This window comes from Grampus griseus (genome assembly GCF_964374135.1).
Source record: "Grampus griseus genome assembly, chromosome: 3".
Lineage (NCBI taxonomy): Eukaryota > Metazoa > Chordata > Mammalia > Artiodactyla > Delphinidae > Grampus > Grampus griseus.
In genome coordinates this window covers 64,817,545-64,839,948 of record NC_139019.1, presented here as the reverse complement: position 1 = coordinate 64,839,948, position 22,404 = coordinate 64,817,545, and the positions used below count along the sequence as shown (strand labels likewise).

At 36.0% G+C, this 22,404-nt stretch overlaps 1 long non-coding RNA gene across 1 annotated transcript; it reads right to left on the bottom strand.

The window, feature by feature from the left end:
• Positions 1 to 289: 289 nt before the first annotated feature.
• Positions 290 to 22,204, bottom strand: LOC309821353. Its single transcript, XR_014296598.1, has 3 exons — positions 22,090 to 22,204; positions 18,478 to 18,517; positions 290 to 341 (listed from the first exon to the last, which is right to left on the bottom strand). It is a non-coding gene; the product is annotated as an uncharacterized lncRNA (long non-coding RNA).
• Positions 22,205 to 22,404: the final 200 nt, after the last annotated feature.

Here is a 22,404-nt window from a genome sequence, read left to right as displayed (position 1 = left end):
TCGTATTGTTGTGAAATCCTGCACTGGTTTCATTCCTCCATTATTCTGCTGATCTGTCAAATAAAATGATATGAGTACAAAGGCTAAGTGTCATATATTTATTAATGTAATTGAGTGACAATAATATGCTAAGTACAGGCTTAAGTCTCTTTTGGCTCATAATTTAGAATACTGTAGTTTCAGAGATTTTCACATCAGACTGCTGATGCCAGTACTGGTGTTCAGGGAAGCCCATCACAGACAGAACCCTTCCTCCACCCCCAAAGGAATCATAAGGGAAATCACAAGTCTTACCATTGTTCATAACCACTTCTTTATTTGAAGATGTTGGAGAGCTGAAACTAGAAGAAACAAAAATAAAAAGATGCTGAACAAATATCTACATTTTAGATTTTATATGTAATTTTAAGGACATTTTGGTTTGTTACATCTCAGAGTAGAGCAGCAGAACCTTCGCCTGTCAAAACTGTTCACTTTTGAATAGTGAATTTCTGATTTAAAAAGTAATACTATATATGTTCTTCAAAGAAAATAAGGAAAAGACTGAAAATTTTAAAGTAGAAAAAATTTTTAAGTATCAACCCTAATGTTCATTCACTGAATAAACAATCTACTCTGAGAGTTTACTACGTGCCAAGCAGTATGCTAGACACTGAGGTTCAACCAAAAATAAATAATAACCAAATAATAAATCAAATAACCAAATAATAAAACATAATAAAATATTTTACAGTGAAATTTTATACCACATTGTACTGTCAACATATTAAAGCAAAAATATTCAACCCTTTTTATTTAAAAAAAAGACAGACTCTATTGCCAAAAAGGTATTTCTGAAAATTATGAAGATATAAATTATAATAATATATCCTTCCAGTGTTTCACTCTACATACATGCATACACACCCTACACACAAATATAATTTATTTTTTATATCATTTAAACAGATTTTTATAAACATCCCGTTTTAAAGTAATTTTTTTTTACTTAAAAATATATCACAAATATTTTCCCACGTTATTACTTATTTTTCTGACATAATTTTGAATTCCATGTGGTATTACATCATACAAATGTATTAATTTATTTAAACTAAAAACTTATTAAGTATTTAAGTTGTTTCCAATTAATAAACAATACTACATTGAACATTATCATGGATTATTTGTTCATACTCCTGAGAAGTTCCTTAAGATAAATTCCTAGAAGTGAAATTGCTATGTTAGAAGATATATACATCTTTTTATCGTGGAATATTGCAAACATACACAAATTTAAACAGAAGAATATAAGCTCCTTCACCCTCCCCAAGTACCTGTGCCCATCATCCAGCTTTAGTAATTATCAAGTCATAACCAATCCTGTTTTATCTATGTGCCCACCCACTTCCCCACTCTAGTATTATTATGAAGAAAATATCAGAAATTATATTTATTTAGGTATGTATTTCTAAAAGATAAGGACTTTAAAAAGTAACAGCCCAATTATATCTAGAAAATATTAATAATTCTTTAATATTAAATATCACATCAGTTTAAATCTCCAATTGTGTCATGTCATAAAAGTTTTTAGTTTACTGCATATTTTTAATTTTTCGTAAGTTGTACCTGTAACATATGAGAATACAGATCAAATTCTATATTTAGAGATTCCTATCCAAGACCTATATATATAACTATCATATAAACCCAACACTTTTACAATTAGAGAAATATATATATTATACATTATTATCTATATGCAAAACATAATTTTGGATCTAAAGAGTCACTAAATCTATATTATAGTGAAATGCTTTAGAATTAATTATATGGAACCAATTACAAATTAAATGCACCACTCTCCTTGTAATACAACCTCTAACAGCTAGTGAGAATTTAAGATGATAAATTGATAACTATAATTCTACTAGATGCTGTTAATAAATTCATATATGCATGCAATTATTTTTTCACTTTATCAGCTCTATTGACATATAATTTAAGTATAGTAAACTGCATTAGTCCATTCAATGTGTACAATTTGATGGATTTGGGCACAGACATATACCTATGACACACTGCCACAATAAAGATACAGAATATTTACATCCCACAGAAGTTTCCTCATGCACTTTTGCAGTGGAGTGATGTTTCCTTCACCTCAGCCACAGGCAACTACAGACTTACTTTCTGTCACTTAAGATTAGTTTGTATCTTCTCCAATTATAAACAGAAGCCTGTAACATATATTCTTTGGTGCCTGGATTCTTTCAGATTTTTAATGACTAAAATTCACTGATTTTGTTACATGTATCAATATTTCATTCCTTTTTATTACTGAGAAATATTTCATTGTATGGATATACCACATTTTGTCTATGAACCCACTGATGGACATTTATGGGGTTTTGTGGAATACGTTTTTGTTTCTCTTGAATACATACCCAAAGTAGAATGGCTGAGTCATAATGTATAAGTTTGTTTAACTTTTAAACTGCCAATCAGTTTCAGCATGTGAGCTTTCCTGTAGCTCCACATTCTTATGACAAAACATTTGGTATTGTCAGTCTGCTTAATTGTAGCCATTCTAATGGGTGTGGGTTGCTATCTCATTGTAGTTTTAATTTTCATTTCCCTGATGACTAATGATGCTGAGCATCTTTTCTTGTGTCTAACGCCATTCATATATTTTATTTTGTAAAGTATGTGTTTAAAACTTTTTCCAATTTTTAAAAATAAGTTCATGGTCCTCTTATGAGTTGAAAGAATTCTTTGTATGTTATAGATACAAGTTCTCTGTCAGATATATGCATTGAAAATCATTTTTTCCATTCTATGTCTTTTTCATTTTCTTAATGGTGACTTTCAAAAAGCAAAAGTTTTAAATTTCACAAGTCTAATGAATTTGTTTTTCTTTTATTGTCCATTTTTTTGTGTCTAAAAGAAATATTTCCTAACATAAGGTCACAAAGATTTTTTCTTGCATTTTACCTAGAAGTTTTAAAGTTTCAGCATTCACATTTAGCTATGTGAGGATCCATTCTGAGTTGATAGTTGTGAGATATGGTACTTGTAACATTTTGAAGACTAGAAGAAAGAAAATGTCCTATAAGCTTCCAGAAATAAAAAACAAGAATCATGCAAGGATTCAGAAAATGTATTTCTTACACCCTTTCAAAAGCTAATGGAGGACATGCTCCACGAAAGTAAGGGATAAAACCAAGAAAGAGGAAAGCATACGTTCTAATAAACAGTGGATCAAACTCAGAAGAACAATGAAGAGAAACCTAAGGATGACTACTGCACATCAGACCTAGAGAGAATCAATCCAGATCGGAGCAACAGGACAAAAGGGCTCTGAAGAAGGGAAACCTAGAGGGAGATCTCTACGCAAAAGGAGGATCTGAGAGACCATGTTATATGTTAAATACTCTGTTGATAATAAAAGGAAGTTGTTACACAAAATCTAAAATGTATAAATTGAGAAATCATCTGCATATATCATTTAAATAATAATATTTAATACATACAGTCGTGGACTGTATGATTGTTCCCAACTAACTCCCTAGGAACAGCAATCCCAGAGATGAATGTATCTCTGTCTTTGGCCATATTCCTTGTAGTACCTCCCTGTGGGGGGAATATTTCCTGCCCCGTCATCAGGCTTGGCTATATGTCTTGGAATATGCGCCAATGGAATATGAGTGGAAGCAATAATGTGCCAGTTCCATAGAAACTTTAAGAGGTGTTACATGCGTCTACCATGCCCTTTTCTCTTTGATATGATAATGGCATATCCAAATAGAGGCTGCTCTTTCAAGTCTGGGTCTTGAAATGAGAAGACATGGGAAACAGAGCTGGAGCAGGGCCATGGCAGCCCACCTGTAGCTGTAACAGGGGTGAGAAATAAATGTTTGAGATTGTAAGATTCTGGAATTTTGCAGTTGTTTGTTACTAGAGAAAAGCTGACGAAATAGGAGACAGTTTTTTAATAATTTATTATGTGTCTTGGTACCATTTGATTGTTTTAACCATGTATATGTATTACTTTGATAAATTTTTCTAATTTATTCTTTTTTAAAAGATGCCTTACTTTAAAAATTTATAAATTAGCATTCTGATTTATACTATGTCTCTTGTGAGTATGGTTAGCATTAATCAGTCCTCTGAATCAAATCACACCTAGGAGCACTAAGAAATTAAATTTCCTGAGCAGCAAGCGTGAGGCTCCAATCAAAATAATCATATAACCACAATAGAGATATGCTTTAGCCGAAAGATCTCTACCTACTTAAACTCCAAATTCTATAGTACAAGTTAAACAGTAACTGAATACATGAAAGAAAGACTAATACTCCAGAAATATTTCTTGAAAAGTTTCAAGCTTTCTAATATCACCATATACAAATAGATTTTTAAATTTTTTAAATTTGAACTTTATCCAAAAATCGTAATTCATGATACAAGGTTAAGGATTCAATTTTAAAATGTTTTAATGAACAAAAACATAAAATTGAGATATATTTTACCTAAATAAGATAATAATATATCAAGTCATTTGAAAATATCTAGTCAGCAAAGGAGTTTAATGTTTACTGAATAAAAGTATATGAATAAATGAATGAGTTATCATATCATTAATATGCTTGGCTTGAGACTCTACTAATTAAAAATTTCCACATGTTCACTAATGAAAAGCTTTTAGCACACAAAATAGGCTTACTTTCATTTCAATGAATCTATGGACATACAATAATGCTGCTATATTCTTTTTCAAATAAACTCTAATTTGGATAGGCCTTGCCCACACCCATAAGCCTAAACTAATGAGGTTTTAAAGGAAGCCATAATCTCAACCAAAGACAAAATACAGTACACATGCATTTTCACATCACTACATGATCTCTGAACTAAAGTAGAACTAAAGGATTATCTGGTTTAAATTATCCATGTGAATAAACTAAGAAACACTGATTTTTAATGTAAAAAAAGTAAACCTACATTAGCACTAAAATATTCAGACCCTTTTCCAGTAAAAGGGAACTCTGCAATACATGAAAAGTAATCAAGAGCCCTAGGCTTGCAGTGGCTGGTGAAATATTTTTGATTTACCAGGTGTTCCATCATGAGTCTCCCAAGTATGCCTTCATGAAGATGAAGGTGAAGTAGCTCCTTCATGGTTCTGCTCAGGGTGAAGATCAGGTTCCTACCAAGGCCTACAAGGCCCTGAAAGGCCTCAGCCTGCTAGTTGTGCTCATTTTGCCTCCGCCCCTCTCTCCTCCAGATACACTAGCGTTCTTTAGTTCAGTTCCCTGAACGCTTCATGTTCCCTTCTTCCCTCGTAAGAGTCTTAGCACCTGCTGTCCCCTTTACCTGGAATGTTCTTCATCCTGCCCTTCTCCCTACCTCCTTGTCATGTCCTCCATATCACAGCTCAAATATAACTTCCTCAGAAACACTGTCCCTAACTTTTCAGACTAGTTCAGATCCCCCTATTATATGTGTTCACAGTCTACCATAATTTTCTTTCAAAGCACATTTCACAGTTTATTTGTAACAATATCATTCATTTGATTAATGAGCACCTCTGTTCTAGACTTAAAGGTCCATGAGGGCAGAGACTATATCTGTTTTGCTCACCATTGTACAACCAGCACCTAGCACTGTGCCTATTTAAAAGTATCAAGTATTAAAACTATGTGTTACATGCATAAATGAACTAACAATTTAATGAACGAACAAACTCTGAAAGGCAAGTGGGAAATGGGAGATCACGGGGGGTGCTGTGTGAGAGGGAAAAGATTTCCTTTTTGTTTAAGTATAAACCCAATTTGAGGAAGGACTATGTAAATGAAGAGTGATGACCCCTACTTTCTCTAAGTTCAGGTAACATGTATCAGGCTTAAAATACAATCACCCTTCCTAGAGACTTAAGAACCTTGAATTACTCATAGAATTGAAATATATTTTAAATTCCAGATCTATGATATGAAAGAACATTCACAAAACAGCAACTGTTGTTTCCTTCATAATGAATTAATATGACATATTATTAGATTCAAATGATCACTGATTTGTATGATTTCTACGGTTTCTTCTGGAACTAAAATTATTTAAACCCATTAATCTTGCTTCAAAAACAGAATTGGGATTTTTACAGTTCTTGGTGTATATTTTACCAGTGTAATACATAAATCAGTCATTTCTGTATAAACCAGGTGAGGAAACATTACTAAGCTTTAACCACCTAAGGAGTATAGGTCATTTATTACTTGAAAGTGAACCTGAAGGAAAGCACTAACTGATTTGGAAACAAATAAAAAATACCTGTACTTACTGTTTTTATTAGCTGATGACTTAAGAATTCCTTAACACAAGTTTTGGCAGATCATCCTGCTTGACACCTTCCTTTGTGCTCACACTAAATCCCCTGATGGATTTGTTGTGAGAGCACATAATGAGTAATTGGGGGATATGACATAAGTTAATTGCTATTCAGATTTTGCATGTTCTTCTTTATATAGAAATCTCTATATGTTCCCTTATACAGTATGGAAAGAAGCCAAAAGGACAAAGGAAATAGAAATAGAAATTTTGCTTGTTAGTTTTAAATAGTATGTACTCCACACAACTACCATCTCCTACTAGTTAAAATGATTTAATACCTGTTCTTTGGGGGACAGGTAACATATTTCTGAGGTTTTTAAATGTTTTCTTACTCTCTTCTCACATAAAAACAGCAGGAGAAACCGAAATTAACATTTACTTATAAGTATAAAGGAAACATCAACACTGATTTGAGTCATTTTCTCATAGAGATATACTTTGGTACATAATACAAATGTTTCTTGGATATTTTGAACAAATAAATTAACTCTTCCCTCTTATAATAAAGATTATGTTTTAATCTCTTATTTATAAACTCTCGTTCAATGATTTTAGTAGCTACCAAATGATCTAATCTAGTATATCCATTTTGAATTGTTAACAAATGTAGCTGTGCAACAATATAAAGAAATTACAGAACCACATAATTTCATACTTGCACTACAGTTTGCAGATGCATTATATTAAAAGATGTGCAGTTACTCACCTTACGTTCTTCCTGGCAAGTAACTGGTCCAAGGTTAGTGAAAATCCCATACATAAAAAAATAAAGTGAAAAACTAAAGATTTTTCTTCCCATCAAGAAATGAATCCGTTTTTCAAACCAGGCACATCTGTTAATTCATAAATGCAAATAGAGCAGAGGCAGTACTTTTTACGCCTTGTGACTGACTAGTATATTCAACCAATAAAAAGATAGCTTTCCACGATGTATTATGTGTGGGAGAGGGTGGAAGGAGGGGCCTGATACTGCTTAATTTAGAGTACAGAGTGAAACTAATGAGTCTGTTTAGGTTGTTTGATTATTCATCGCAATGAAAGATTATTAAGCTCTTTTTAGAAATTGGCATAGTTTTGGTACTTTCTTCAGAATCTCATAATGCTTTTCAGGAAACAAATTCTCCTCAAAAATCTATGAAGTATACAATATCACAGGCATTTTTCAGGTGAATAACTAAGTAAAACTCTCTGAGGCTAAACTAATTTTATGTATGTGTCCTATTGAATTCATGACTCTCCATTTGCTGAGAGGCATGAAATGCAATGGTAAAGCACACTGGCTTTGGAGTCAGACAGCACTCAAGTGCATTCCCAGCTCCAGCTCTTACTAGCTATCTGATATTAGGCAAGTTACTTTTCTTCATTTGCAGAGTGGGGACAAAGGTACTTAACTCAAAGAATTGTTGTGAAGATTAAACAAGGCCCTGAATAGCCAAATCTACCTTGAGAAAGAAGAACAAAGCTGGAGGCATCACACTTCATGATTTCAAAATACATTACAAAGCTACAGTAATTAAAACAGAACAGTACTGGCATAAAGACAGACATATAGAACAGTAGAACAGACTAGAGACCCTAGAAATAAATACATGCACATAAGGGTAACTGGTCAACAAGGGTGCCAAGAACATACAATGGGAAAAGGACAGTCTCTTCAACAAATGATGCTGGGAAAACTGGATATCCACATGCAAAAGAATGAAATTGGATCCTTATCTCACACCATATACAAAAATCAACTCAAAATGGGATTAAAGACTTAAAACCTAGAAGAAAGCATAGGGGAAAAGCTTCAGGACATTGGTTTTGTCAATAATTTTATGGCTATGCTCCCAAAGCATGGGCAATAAAAGCAAAAACAGACATAGGACTACATCAAACTAAAAAGCTTCTACACAGCAAAGGAAACAATCAACAGAGTGAAAAGGCAACCTATAGAATGAGAGAAAGTATTTGCAAAACATACGTCTGATATAGGGTTAATTTCCAAAATATATGAGGAACTCCTACAACTCAATAGCATAAAACAAATAACACAATTTTAAAGTGGGTGAACGATTTGAATAGACATTTCTCCAAAGAAGACACACAAATGGCCAACATGTATATGAAAAGTGCTCAGTGTCATTAATCATCAGGGAAATAAAAATCAAAACCACAAAGAGACATCATCTCACACCTGTCAGGGTGGTCATTATCAAAAACAGAAGTGTTGGCAAGGATGTGGAGAAATCGGAACCCATGTACACTGTTGGTGGGAATACAAAATGGTGCAGTTGCTATGGAAAACAATATGCAGACTCCTCAAAAAATTAAAAATAGAACTACCATATGATCCTACAATTGCGCTTATTGATCATTATCCACAAGAATTGAAATCAGGATCTCAAAGAGATATTAGCACTCCCATTTTCACTGCAGAACTATTCACTATAGCCAAGAGGTAGAAAAAAACCTAAGTCTCTGTTCATGGATGGATGGATAAACAATACGTGATATATACATACAATGAAATATTATTCAGCCTTTAAATAAAAAGGAAATTCTGCAATATGTGACAACATGGATGAACCTTGAGGACATTTATCTAAGTGAAATAAGCCAGTCACAAATACTATATGATTCCATTTATATGAGGTGTCTAATACAGGCAAATTCAGAGAATCAAAGAGTGGAATGGTGGTTGCCAAGGGCTGGGGAACGAGGAAATAGGACTTGCTAATTAACTGGCACAAAGCTTCATTTAAGCAATATTAATACATTCTAGAGACCTGCTGTACAAGACTGCATCTATATTTAACAATACTGTACTGCACACTTAAAAATTTGTTAAGAGACTGCATCTCATATTGTGTTTTTATCACAATATAATAAAATTTTAAATAATTAACACAGATGAAAGCCTTTTCTTACTTCAATGCCTAGCTAAATAAAGAATATCTATTGTTATTCCTTCTTTGCCAGCCTCCACTTCAACCCACCACCACCTAAAAAGCATCAAACAAACAACAAAATTCCTAACAGTTGTTTTGTATAAAAACATACAATTAAAAAGTCACAATAAAGAAAATCCTCCAAAATGGAAGTGTCAGCATTTTTTTTTTTAATGTTAAGCCTTCTTTTAATTTACTTATTTTTATTTTTGGCTGTGTTGGGTCTTCATTTCTGTGCAAGGGCTTTCTCTAGTTGTGGCAAGTGGGGCCACTCTTCATCGCGGTGCGCGGACCTCTCACTGTCGTGGCCTCTCGTTGTGGAGCACAGGCTCCAGACACACAGACTCAGTAGTTGTGGCTCATGGGCCTAGTTGCTCCGCGGCACGTGGGATCTTCCCAGACCAGGGCTCGAACCCATGTCCCCTGCATTAGCAGGCAGATTCTCAACCACTGCGCCACCAGGGAAGCCCAAGTGTCAGCATTTTTGACACTTAAGAACCTTGATCTTTTTAATGGCAAACTACTGGTAGCTGAAAGGGGCTATTTGTAAGTGGCATTTCAGAGAGGATGCATTATAGGAAGACTTGGGACTTGACCCTGATGAGATACTACCTTCCTCACTGTCCACTTTGCACAAATACCATCTTCTAACATGGCTCTAGGGAGCCCTATAGAAAATGAGGAGATTAAATCACAATGACTGGGAGAAGTGGGAGAAAACAGAAGTAAGGAAGAAAATTGCTAATAAAAATTATAAAATACAAAAGGTCTGTCCATGCCCCATCTTATTCCTACTTCTCAGCATGTATTTCCTTTCTTCTCTGTTCTTTCACAGCACCCAACTTCCACCCTTAGCCTTTTCTTTTACCTTTCTGTCCTCTTCCTGATTCCATGGAATTTCAAGGAGCAAGACAGGTCTGGGCAGGAGGAGTTTTGTCATAGGCAGTGTTGCCAAATAGAATTCGGGACACTTGGTTAAATGTGAACTTCAGATAAAAAAACAAATAATTTTATTACTAAGTATGCCCCATGTAATACTTGGGACATACTATACTAAGAAATTATTTGTTGTTTATCTGAAAACTAAATTCCACTGGATATCTTGTACTTTTATTTGTTAAATCTGGCAATCCTAGTCTTAAGGACTCTCTGCTACTCAAATTTTAACATGCATACAAATCACATGAGATTTTCTAAAAATGCAAATCCTGATTCAGTAGGTCTGGGGTGGGACATGAGCTTCTTTGTTTCTAACAAGTTTCCGGATGATGCTGATGCTGCTTGCCTGAGGACTGCTCTGTGAGTAGCAAAGATCTAAAACATTGCTCAGTAGAAATAAAATAAGAGCTATTGTACATATGTAATTTAAAGTTTTCTAGTAGCCACATTGAAAGAATTAAAAATAAGCAGGTGAAATTAGTTTTAATAATATATTTTATTTAACCTGATACATCTAAAATATTATTCCAAACATAAGTAATTTTTTAAATTATTAATGAGATATTTTACCTTCCTTTTCTGCCTTAAGTCTGAAATCTGGTATATTGATTTAATCTACACTTATACACATCTCAATTCAGACTAACCAAACTTCAAGTGCTCAATAACCACATGTGGCTAGTGGCTGCTGTACTGGACAGTGCAAACACAGAACATCTCCAGCTGCCCGAGCAATACCTCATAGTCTCCCACAGTAGTAGAAGGAGTAGCTGATCACATTGCTCCTCAAACGCCTGGTCAGGAGGAGGTGAGAGCCCAAGCCCATGGTGATCCTGTACTGTGATAATAATGGTTCTGTGAACACTCAGAAACCACAGTGTTAGTCCCTTAGTGCTTATCATGTAACAAACTTTCTTGAAAATACGCTTCCTTTATATTTTCAGGCACATACACATATACAACATTTTTTATTTAAATCAAGTATCATTTTAATGTATTTTATGACTGGATGATTCTAAAATTTTAATATAGCATTCTTGCTGGTGTCGAAATTTTTTCCCACTTGGTTAAGAATATTTAAGGCAGAATAATTAGTAGTTAGTAGGTTTCACACATGTATTTTAGAATAGAAGTCACACTTAAGATGTGATTGTCTGAGAATAGCTCATCTTGTGACTCTGGAGGAGAAAATCAGTGACAAAAAAAATGCTAATATGATAGCTTGCAGACTGCAAAGCACAGGGTATCACCTGTGTGGCAATGTACCTGCCTGCTCAGACAGCTAAGGGGTCTCTGTCCAAAACTTTGAAGGTCTGAGGTTTTTCCCAACTTGGGAGCTAACAGGTTAGCCTGTTATGGCTTCATGCATACTAGCAGAAGATAAGACTCATGGGTCAGAGACAAAGGACTTTATTTACTACTCACCACAGAACAAGCAGTATGAGCATCAGTCTATTTGTGTTAGTTCCCTTTGCCCATAAAGCAATATAGGCGGGCCCAGATGGATGCTTGTACACACGGTGGGTTTCATTTCAGGAGAAAAACCCTGAGTTTCCAAGGCTATAAACAAACCTGCCCCTCTGCTAGAGAGAAAGACATTATTTCTACCTTTCAAGGCTGTTCGCTATACAAACATCCTAAAGATATTCCAAAACGAAGAGCAATTAGTGACTTACAAGATAAACAGAAAATACAGAGGTGCATGGAAAATATTCCCTCAACATTTTCCATGAGAGAACAGGAAGTTGTACATCCATGCTGCCTTTTTTTCAACTGAAAATACTTGGATTTGCTTCATCTTCTGATTTACTATATATTATTAAACAAAATGTTACCTGAAAATATGAATATCAAAAATCTATCTTCCATAATCATATATAAGTATACAGAATTGAGTTCTCATGGGAAAAAAATGGATCTATCTTAATTCTAATATTTACTTCAAGGAGCATCTAGCGTTTGTCAGACCACAGTCTCTATTCATCCAAATGCTCTCAGACTGAAAATCGCATTAGTCAAATGTTCAAATCAATTACAATGGTCTTTGCACGCTGATTCAAAATCCAAATCCATATACCTCCTACAAACCTCTGCATGGCCTGGCCCTTGCTGGTCTCTCTCGCCTCATTTATGGCCACCCTTCTTCCACCATGCTCCAGCACACTGGCTTGCACTCAGCTTCTCAACACCCTCCATATGCCAAGCTTTTTTGCACCTCAATGACTCTGCACATATTGTTCTTTCTGTAGGGATCACCTCACACCCCTCTAGCTCTCCCTGCCTTCTGTTCACTCTCATCATAACATATATCACAATTGGTACCAAGACATTTATTTTCTTGTTACTTATTTGCATTGCGTTTCCTCATAAGAAGGCCTGCTCCGTGAGGGCAGGGAACATGTCTAATTAACTGATGTACACCAAGACGCTGCTGGTCCAAGTTGGTGCTAAATAAAGTGTACAGAATAATGAATAAACCTATCAAAAATGTTACATAATTAATTCCCACTTCATGCCACATGGCTGTGACTCCTAGCACCCGAATATTTAGGCAATTGTAGCTAGAAAATCAACTAATTCAAGTATTCCATCAAATTCAGTAGCTTGAAAATGCAAATGGACAAAACCCACATTACATTAGTTTATTAGCAAAATACCATATTATGTATGTACTTCTTGCTCCTTGTCAGGGGTATGACTCTGTGACGGTTAATGTGTGTCAACTTAACTGGGCTGTTAAGTACCCAGATACTTGGTTGTGTCTCTCAGGGTGTTTCTGAATGAGATGAACATTTTGAATCAGTAGATTGAGCAAAATAGTTTGCCCTTTCCAAGGTGAGTGGTCCTCATCCAACCCACTGAAGGTCCAAACAGAACAAAAAGGTAGAGTAAGGGAGACTTCACTTTCTCTACCTGTCTTGTAGCAAGGACATCAGTCTTTTCCTGTCTAACTCAGACTACAAATGGAACTATACAACATTGGCTCTCCTGGGTCTCTAGCTTGCTGACTATAGATGTTGGGTCTTCTTAGCCTCTATAACTGCAAAAGCCAACTCCTATATTAAATCATATATTCATATTCATATGTGTGCATATATATGTATATATCTCCTATTGGTTTTCTCTGGAGAATCCAGACTAATACGGACTCTTTATCCAGTTCAGAGCCTAATTGCTGCCATGATTTCTACCAATTTTCATCAAATCAACTTGAGTTGATTAGAATCAGGTTAGCAAATGAAACACAAGTGCTTTTGATTTAAATGTTAATGTTTCTTACTTGAGATCCCCCTTTGACTTCATGGAATGTGGATAATGTGCCAAATTAGTGGCACACTTTTACATTCTCGTTTCTCAAGCTAAACTGAACCAGGAGGTCTGATGTTTCATAAATCTGTCCATTATGCAAACATTGATTGTCATATGCTAGATGCCAGGTATACAAGGTAAAAAGGACCTAGTCTTCACCCCAAAAAAGATCTCAAACGAGTGATATGCAGAGATGTGAACACATAATTGCTGGGGTAAACACTTTGGGGACGTTTCACCTAGCAAACTTCTCTGAAGTCCCACCTCCACTCCAAGCAACGGCTGATTAGATGAGGGGGAGAGAGGCAGGTATATAATAGATAAAGAGATAAGAGATGAGTCATAACTATCTCCTTTGAAGAGTTGAAGCAGCTTTCCTAGGGAAGAAAATGCCTCTACTACTCTCAAAAATGCTCTCACAGGCACCTGCACAGTCCTCACCTCAACAGACAGGAATCAGAGTTTTAATTCATAAAATAAAACTCACATTGAGAATATGTGCTTTTTGATGTTGCCCTATACTTTAAGCTGCCGTTTATAGAAAGAGCAAAACGGATTCTTTGGACAAAAATTAATACTTCAGAGCATTATGTACAACTACTCGGTAAAATCCAAGATGTTGTCTGCTGCATAATTAACATAAGCCTGGAAATTTTAACTGAAAACCTATATAAGTAAATTTCAAAATTCACTGGCACATAGTACAAAAAATGATCTTATATATGAACTGGTTATAGATTCATTCATTTGGGTTATCTTCATAATCAGTAATGACTGCTAGAACCAACAAGATCAAAAAGTAATGTTTTAGAGCAGTGGAAAAATTACCTCTGTCCTTTGTGTAGCTATAAAAACCCAGAACCCCTCACTTCTTTTCTTCCTCTCTTCCTCCACTTCCTCATTCCTTCTTTTTCTTTTTTTTTCAATTTATGGAAAAAAATCTTGTTTAACCTTATTTAAAGTCCTTTAAACAATAAAAATCTTAGTAACAGAAAATGCTCAAAATTTTACACATTTACTTTCATAAAAGTTTTATATTTATATATTATAATATTATTACATTTAAATAATCTACAAATAGTCCTGGTGAAACTTCATTTTACTATGGAATGAAAAGGCAGAAAGAGTGACACCAGCCATTCTCCATCACAAACATCAACTGGTCCCCACTGAACTCAGACAGCAAAGATTTGGCCCATCTACAGGTTCTTAAACCTCTCCAGGGAATAAGATTCTAAAACTTAATGTTCCATTGAGTGAAGAAAGTTATTTTCTTTTCCTAGTGAGAAAAATTATCTTTCATTTCTTATAATTCAAAGGTCCCTGATGAAATAGAGGCCTATTTTCTTTTGTTTGGTTTTCAGCCAAGTTAGAGAATACCTGGAGAATAACTTCTAACATGCATATTAAAATGATAACTCTCTTCCAGGAACTTCACAAAGGGCATCAAAGAACAGCACTGTCAATTCCCCTTAGATCCTACACAGAGGTTTAATTAAATAACAAGATTTTAAAGATCAGGCTTGAATGTTAGTAAGATTATATGGCAATACACATATTTCTTTAGTTCCACAGAATAGGTATATGAGAAGAAACAACTACATCAAAAAGTAGCTAGAATGAGAGGATAAGAAATCTCATTAATTTTGGATACAGGAAAAGTTGTGTTTAATAATTTAATCAGGTAAAATGAAGCACTCAACACTTATTAATAGTAGTTATACAGAGCGTATACTCACTGGTCTTACTTTTACTGCTTATTCTTCCCCACTTAAAGCTGTTATTTTTTTTATTTTTATTTTTTTGCAGTACGCGGGCCTCTCACTGTTGTGGCCTCTCCCGTTGCAGAGCACAGGCTCCGGACGCGCAGGCTCAGAGGCCATGGCTCACGGGCCTAGCGGCTCCGCCGCTTGGGCACGATCCCGTGTCCCCTGCATCGGCAGGCGGACTCTCAACCACTGTGCCACCAGGGAAGCCCCATAAAGCTGTTATTTTATCTTGTCACACTTCCACAGCAACTAATGCCTCCATTTTTATAGCTAAAACACTAGGAGTAACTTCTAACCATTCCAAATGCTCCAGAATCAATTGTCAACATTGTTAAAACTCTTAGCCATTCTTCCCCAAAGCTAACTTCTTGCCCATACAGAACAAAGAAACAGCATCACCCTTGACCTAAGTCTCCTCATCAACTGATCTAATTTATGAAGATCAATCTTTCTTCTTAGTTGGCGGGCTCCGAGAGAAGTCAAATAATAATACTCTTCTGCCCCACCTGAGTGCTAAACTGAGATATAAAACAAGGAGTAAGACAAGCAGAGGCCCAAATACCATCTTTATTAGAAAGGCCAGGTTGGAGGACAAAGCTTAGTGCAGGAGCAAAATGGATTGTAACTGAACCCCTCCCCGCAGAAGACAGACATGGCAGCCTATCACAGCAGCACTAGGCTCTCAATAGGGAAGAGAGGCCTGCCCCAGAAGAAACAGGAGGAAATGTGTGCTCCATGGCAGGCTGGGTCCCAAAAAGGAAAAAAGGAAGAACTGAACATGCCTAAACTATTTTTTCTAAATTTACCACATGAAGAGAGATGTCACCTCATCTCACCTGGCATGGAATGAGTAGATTGGCAGAGAAATAAGGAGTTAAACTAATTTAACACCTTCTACTTGGAGGAAATACTAGGAAAAACTTGTTCTCCTTCCTGCCCCTGTTCCCCCCAACATTTTATGAACTACCAAACAGGATCTTCTGTGACAAAGTGTCTGTCGGTTTTCACATATCTCTAGTAACCCATGGATATGGGGTTGCAATTTATATTAAGAATACTTTAATCTTAACAACTATACCCCTTAGATTTCCTGGTGTTTTACTGGCTAGAAAATTATTTCCCATCAATTTTGCACCACATTTACTTTACATTCATCAAAAATTTTTCTAAACTCTTTAAAAATCAAAATTGTGTCTTATAACTAATCTGGAAACCAACAAATGTGTTCTGGTTAAGAAAGTTAACTTCTTTAAGTCTCAACTTAAATGGTAAAATGGGTCTAATAACAGCACCTACCACATAGGAGTTGTTTTGAAGATAAAAGAAATTATGCATGTGAAATCCTAAGCCTGACACTAAACAGTACTCAATATCTGTTAGATGTTCATGATGGTGGTGGTGGTGATAGTGATGATGATGATGTCAATGATTTTGCTCTTTCCAACATGATCTAACTCCAAATTATATCCTGACCCTTATGACATCTCTCCACCTCCAATGCTACTTATCTATGATCTCTCACCTATTCTATTGCAACAGTCCCCTCCTTGGATAGCCCTAGTCCTCTCTTGTCCCTCTGTGGTGGCCTACCATGGCAGACACAGTGATATTTTTAAGATGCAGATCAGATCTTGTCATTCTTTCACCTGAAGCCTCCAGTGGCTTCTCATCACACTCAGAATAAAACCCAAACTCCTTACCCTGGCCTACAGGTTGGACATGAGCTGATCCTGCCCACCTCTTGGACTTCACCTTCCTCTGTTTTCCAGCTGGCTCACTACACTTTAGCCATGGCAGCTTTCTTTTCCTCTAACTCCTCAAGCTGATTCTTGTTTGGGTACTGTTTTAGAAAATTCAGGGTCCAAGGTCAAAGGAAATTCTGTCTCCTTTCAGGCTCCAAATTACATAATAAGTTCTTTATCACGAAGTAAAAAATTCAAAGCTCCAAAAACAAAAATTAAATCCTTTTTAAAAAATTTTCATAGTAATCAAAATCCTTGGTTCATAACGCATTCTGACCATTGGTTCATGCTTTATTTACTTGTTGGTTTATATAATAATATAATAATTAAACCCACTACCTAAAGTAAACATAACCCAACATCCAACTCTGATCCCCACTCTCTCCACATAATGTCACTATCATCTCGAATACAGGATACAGAAGACCTGAACAGCACTATCAACCACCTTGGGCTAATTAACATTTATAGGACATTCTTCCTCAGCAAAATATACTTTCTTTTCAAGTGTACATACAGAATGCACTAAGAGTGACTATATTCTGGCCCATAAAGCAAACCTCAACACATTTTAAAAATATTGCAATCAAAAAAGGATGTTCTTAGACCATAAAGGAATTAAATTAGAAATAAGTAACACAGATATTTAGAAAATCTCCAAATATTTGGAAATTAAATAACACAATTCTAAATAATCCATAGGTCAAAAAGAAAATCAAAAGAGAAATTAGCAGATGTTTTGAAATGAATTAAAATTAAAATATAACATATCAAAACTCACAGCATGCAGCTCAAGCAGTACTTAGAAGGATAGCCATACTACATATACTAAAAAAGAACAAAGACCTCAAATCAATGACATAAGCTTCCATTTAAGTCTAAAACAAGCAGAAGAAAGTAAATAATAAAAAAGACCAGAAATCAATAAAAATGAAAGCAGAAAAACAATAGAGAAAATCAGTGAAAGCAAAAGTTGGTTCTTGGAGTACATCAATAAGATTACAAAACTTCTAACTGACCAAGAAAAAAAGAGGAAGAAGATACAACTTACCAATATCAGGAATGGAAGATAAGACATCACTATAAATCTACAGATATTTAAAAGATTATAAAGGAATAGTACAAACAACTTTATGTCCATAAATTTGACAACTTAGATGAAATGGACAAATTCCTTGAAAGGCACACATTACCAAAGTTCACTCAAAATGAAAGAGATAACCTGTATAGTACTATATACTATATATAGTACTATATACTCACTGTTAAAAACCTTCCAAAAACAAATATATATAAAATACATATGTACATATATACAAAAATACATATATTCATGCATAAGAGAATGTCATAACAGCTTTATGAAACAATTTTGAAAACTTAGATGAAATAGACAAACTTAAAAAAATGACTTACCAGGTCTGACTCGAGAAGAAATCATAGTTCTCGAATAGTTCTGTAAATTAAGAGATTTAGTTTAAATGAGAGATTTAATTAAAGATATTTAAGCTGAGGTTTATTACCTTCCTACACAGAAAACACCCAGCCCAGATGATTTTACAGGATGTTTTACTAAACTTTCAAGCAACAAACCATCCCAACTTTATATGAACACTTCCTGTGAATATCAACTCAGTTTGTAACTTGTTTTTTTGCTTTCTTTCAGGTGTTTTTGTTGAACAAAGGTTCTTAATATGGTCAAATGTATCATTCTTTTCTTCTTCTTTAGAAATATTTTCCTTTCCTAAGTTCATGGAGATATTCACCTTTGTTTTCTACGAAGAATTTTAAAATTGTATTGCTGACATACAGGCCCTCAAGTCTGCCTGGAGTTGGTTTTTGTTTTTAGCCTGAGATGGTGATTCAATTTACTTTGGGTAACCACTTTTTGTGTAGTTCCATCTGTTTGACAATCCTTCCTTTACACATTGATCTGACATCTAATTCTGTCATTTAATAATATTCTATACTAATTCTATAGGAGTCTTTTGCTGAGCTCTCTATTCTATTCATTAGTCAATTTATCTACTTCTGTACTAATGCTGCACTATCTTACTTAGCCTCATAGAAATTTCTCATATCTGGTAGGGCCAGGCCTTCAGAACTGTTTTGCCTATCTCTGGCTCTTTACTCCTCCAGCTTCAATCTCATGGAAAGAGAGATTCCTTATACTCTCAACTCCCTTGCCCTTCCTCCATCACATTCACCTAACTAGATCCCACTCCCAGGCATGTTAAAAGCTAACTCTCTACCTACTCAGTCACTACACTGAATGAATCTGAACAATACACAAAACCATGCTAACTGATGTAACTTTGTAACTACGGTTTCAAATGGGTCCTCAAAATTGTTCAACAATCCTACATTCTCTTGTCAATCTATCCTCCCACACTTCTAAATTAGAAGGCAAAATTCATGTTGAGACCTAATCCCCAATGTGATAGCATTAGTAGGTGGGGGGCCTTTGGGAGTAAATTAGGTTATGAGGGTGGAGCCCTCATGAATGGGATTAGTACTCCTATAAGGAGGGTCCAAAATGTCAAATATATCTCAATAAAACTGGAAAAAAACACACAACAACAAAAAAACAGAATATAAATAAAAGCGACCCCAGAGCTGCCTTGGACCTTCTGCCACTTGAGGTTATTGCAAAAGAGTCTATGAACCGCGAAGCGGGCTCCCACCATACACCAAATCTTCCAGCACCTTTGTCTTGGACTTTCCAGTCTCCAGAGCTGTGAGAAATAAATTTCTGCTGTTTATAAGCCATCCAGTCTATGGTATTCTGTTACAGTAGTGTGACTGGATTAAGACACTATCCCTCAGTAAAAGAGGTAATAAAAGTATTTACCTTTCAGAATTATGAGAATTAAATGAGTTAATATATATAAGGCACATAAAATATGTGGCACACAGTAAATACTATTTAATGCTAGCATTGTTATCCTACGTGATTTCACATCTTACCCCCTTTACTCAAACCTCTTTTCCCTACTCCTTCTCTTCACTGATGACCCTACTAATTTCATTGAGATAAGAGTAGTCAAAAGAGAAGTTCCACGTCTTCTTATCAAAAGATCTTCCAACTTACTTGCAGTTGTACCCCTATACTCTGCCTTCTCTATTACTGTAGATAAATTGTTATTATTCCTCAGGTCAACTCCTCCACTTAGGGACTTCCCTGGTGGTCCAGTGGTTAAGACTCTGCGCTTCCACTGCATGGGGTGCAGGTTCGATCCCTGGACTGTAACTAAGATCACACAGGCCACATGCGCAGCCAAAAAAAAAAAATTCCTCCACTTAGGCACCCCTCTAGTCTACTCAAGGACTTGCTCATGCAGTCATCCCTTTTCTCTATGAATTATCTATTTTTTACTTCTCTACTGGAATAATCCCATCAGTATACAAAAATGTCATAAAATGTGCCCTCTTAAATCCATCCTGGCTCCACAATCCTCTCCAGATATGGCCCCCTTTCTCTGCACATTATAGAAAAACTCCTTGCAAAAACTGTCCATAATTGCTGTCTATAGTTCCTTCTCTCCCATATTCTGACTCCAACCCAATCAAGCTTACATCTTCACCACTCCACGGGATCCCCTCTTGACAAAGGCACCAACAACCTCCACATTGCCAAATCCAAAATACAATTCTCAGTCCTCATCTTACCCTTGCTTCACACTTGCTCACTTCCACCTTCTTCACTTGGCTTTGATTAGAGTACGGCATTGGCCACTCCTTCTCAGTCTATTTCGCTTCATCTGCTTCTCTTCATACCACTAAGTTTCCATGTGCCTAAGGCTCAGGCCTCCAACCTCTCTCTGTTCCACCTACAGTCATCCCCTAAACGATCTCACTCAGAGCCATGGCTTTCAATGCAATCTATTCACTGATGACTCTCCTGAACACCATACCCGTATATCCAACTGCCCACCTCACATCCCTACCTGGAAGTCTAACAAGCTTCTCAAAATTAATGCATCCTTAACAGCACCCTTAATATCTCTTTCTAAATCTGCTCCTCTCCCAGTATTTTCCACTCTGTAAATAACAAGTCATTCAGTTGCTCAGGTCACAAATCATAATTAACTTCCCTCTCACATCCTACAGTCCTGAGCAAATCCTGTTGGCTCTACCATCAAACTGTAAATCTAATCCAACCACTTTTACCACCTTGGACTGAGAAGGGTATCATCTCCCAACTGAAGTAGCGTTAACACCCTCCCAACTGGCTTCACAGATTCATCTTACAGTTTTTTTCTCCTCACAATAGTCAGAGTGAAACTATAAAAAATATAAACCCTATCTTGTTACTCCCCTGCTGAAAACTTTCCAAAGGCATTCAATCACAGGAAGAGTAAACAAAGTCTTGACCATGGTCTACAGGCTCCATATGACCCTGTGCACCTCTCAAACCTCACCTATTACCACACTACTCTTCAAGCACTCAGCTCCCCCCTCCCTGATCCCTCAGTTCTTGAGAAGCACCAGCCCATTCTACTTATGGAGAATCCCTCTTCTTGGAAGGTTTTACCCATACACTTGTCTGAATGGCTCCCTCTCTTTAGGATCTCAGCTCAAATGTAATCGCCACAGAGATACCTTATAACACCACCCTACCCAAGGTAGCCACCTACATCCCCAAGTCACTATCACCTAACCAACTGCATTTTCTCTATAGCACCTTATCCATATATAAAACTATCTTTTTATTTTAAATACACTTATATTTTGTCTTCTCGTACCTAGAATATAGACTTTATAAGAGCAGAAACCTTCACTCTCTTGTTAACTGTTGTATCCTCAAGTGCCTAGAACAGTGCCGGGAACAGAGAATACATTTTAAAAACTAGTTGTGGAATGAACCAAAATCCCAGAAAATTTTCATATCTATTTCATTCTCCAAGAGAAACTGAAGTTTAAAGACTCAATTAAATGAATCACCCAAGATTCCACAACGAAGACGGCAGCTTTGAGGTTTAAGGCCGGGTCTCTCACTAAAGCATGGGTTTTTAAATACTACGTCACCTTGCTTCACTAAACGTTTTTCAATTTACTGTGCTTCTTGTGAGTAGGAGTTAAGGCTCCGAGGTCTAATTTTCCAAACTGTAAGCAAAAGGCCTCCACTCGACTGCACGTAGACCCACACGCCTGACCTCTCCATCCTCCGACCCAGCGCCACAAAGCCCGCCCTGTGGGTTTGCCCAGGGCGCCTGCGTCATGAGCGGGGCTCGTGCAAAGGCTTCTGGGATTGGTAGTACCTGTTCCTTCTGTCTAAGGCATTCACATAAAAAGAAATAAACCCCAGTGCAAATTAGATATCTCTGAATTGCGCACAAATTA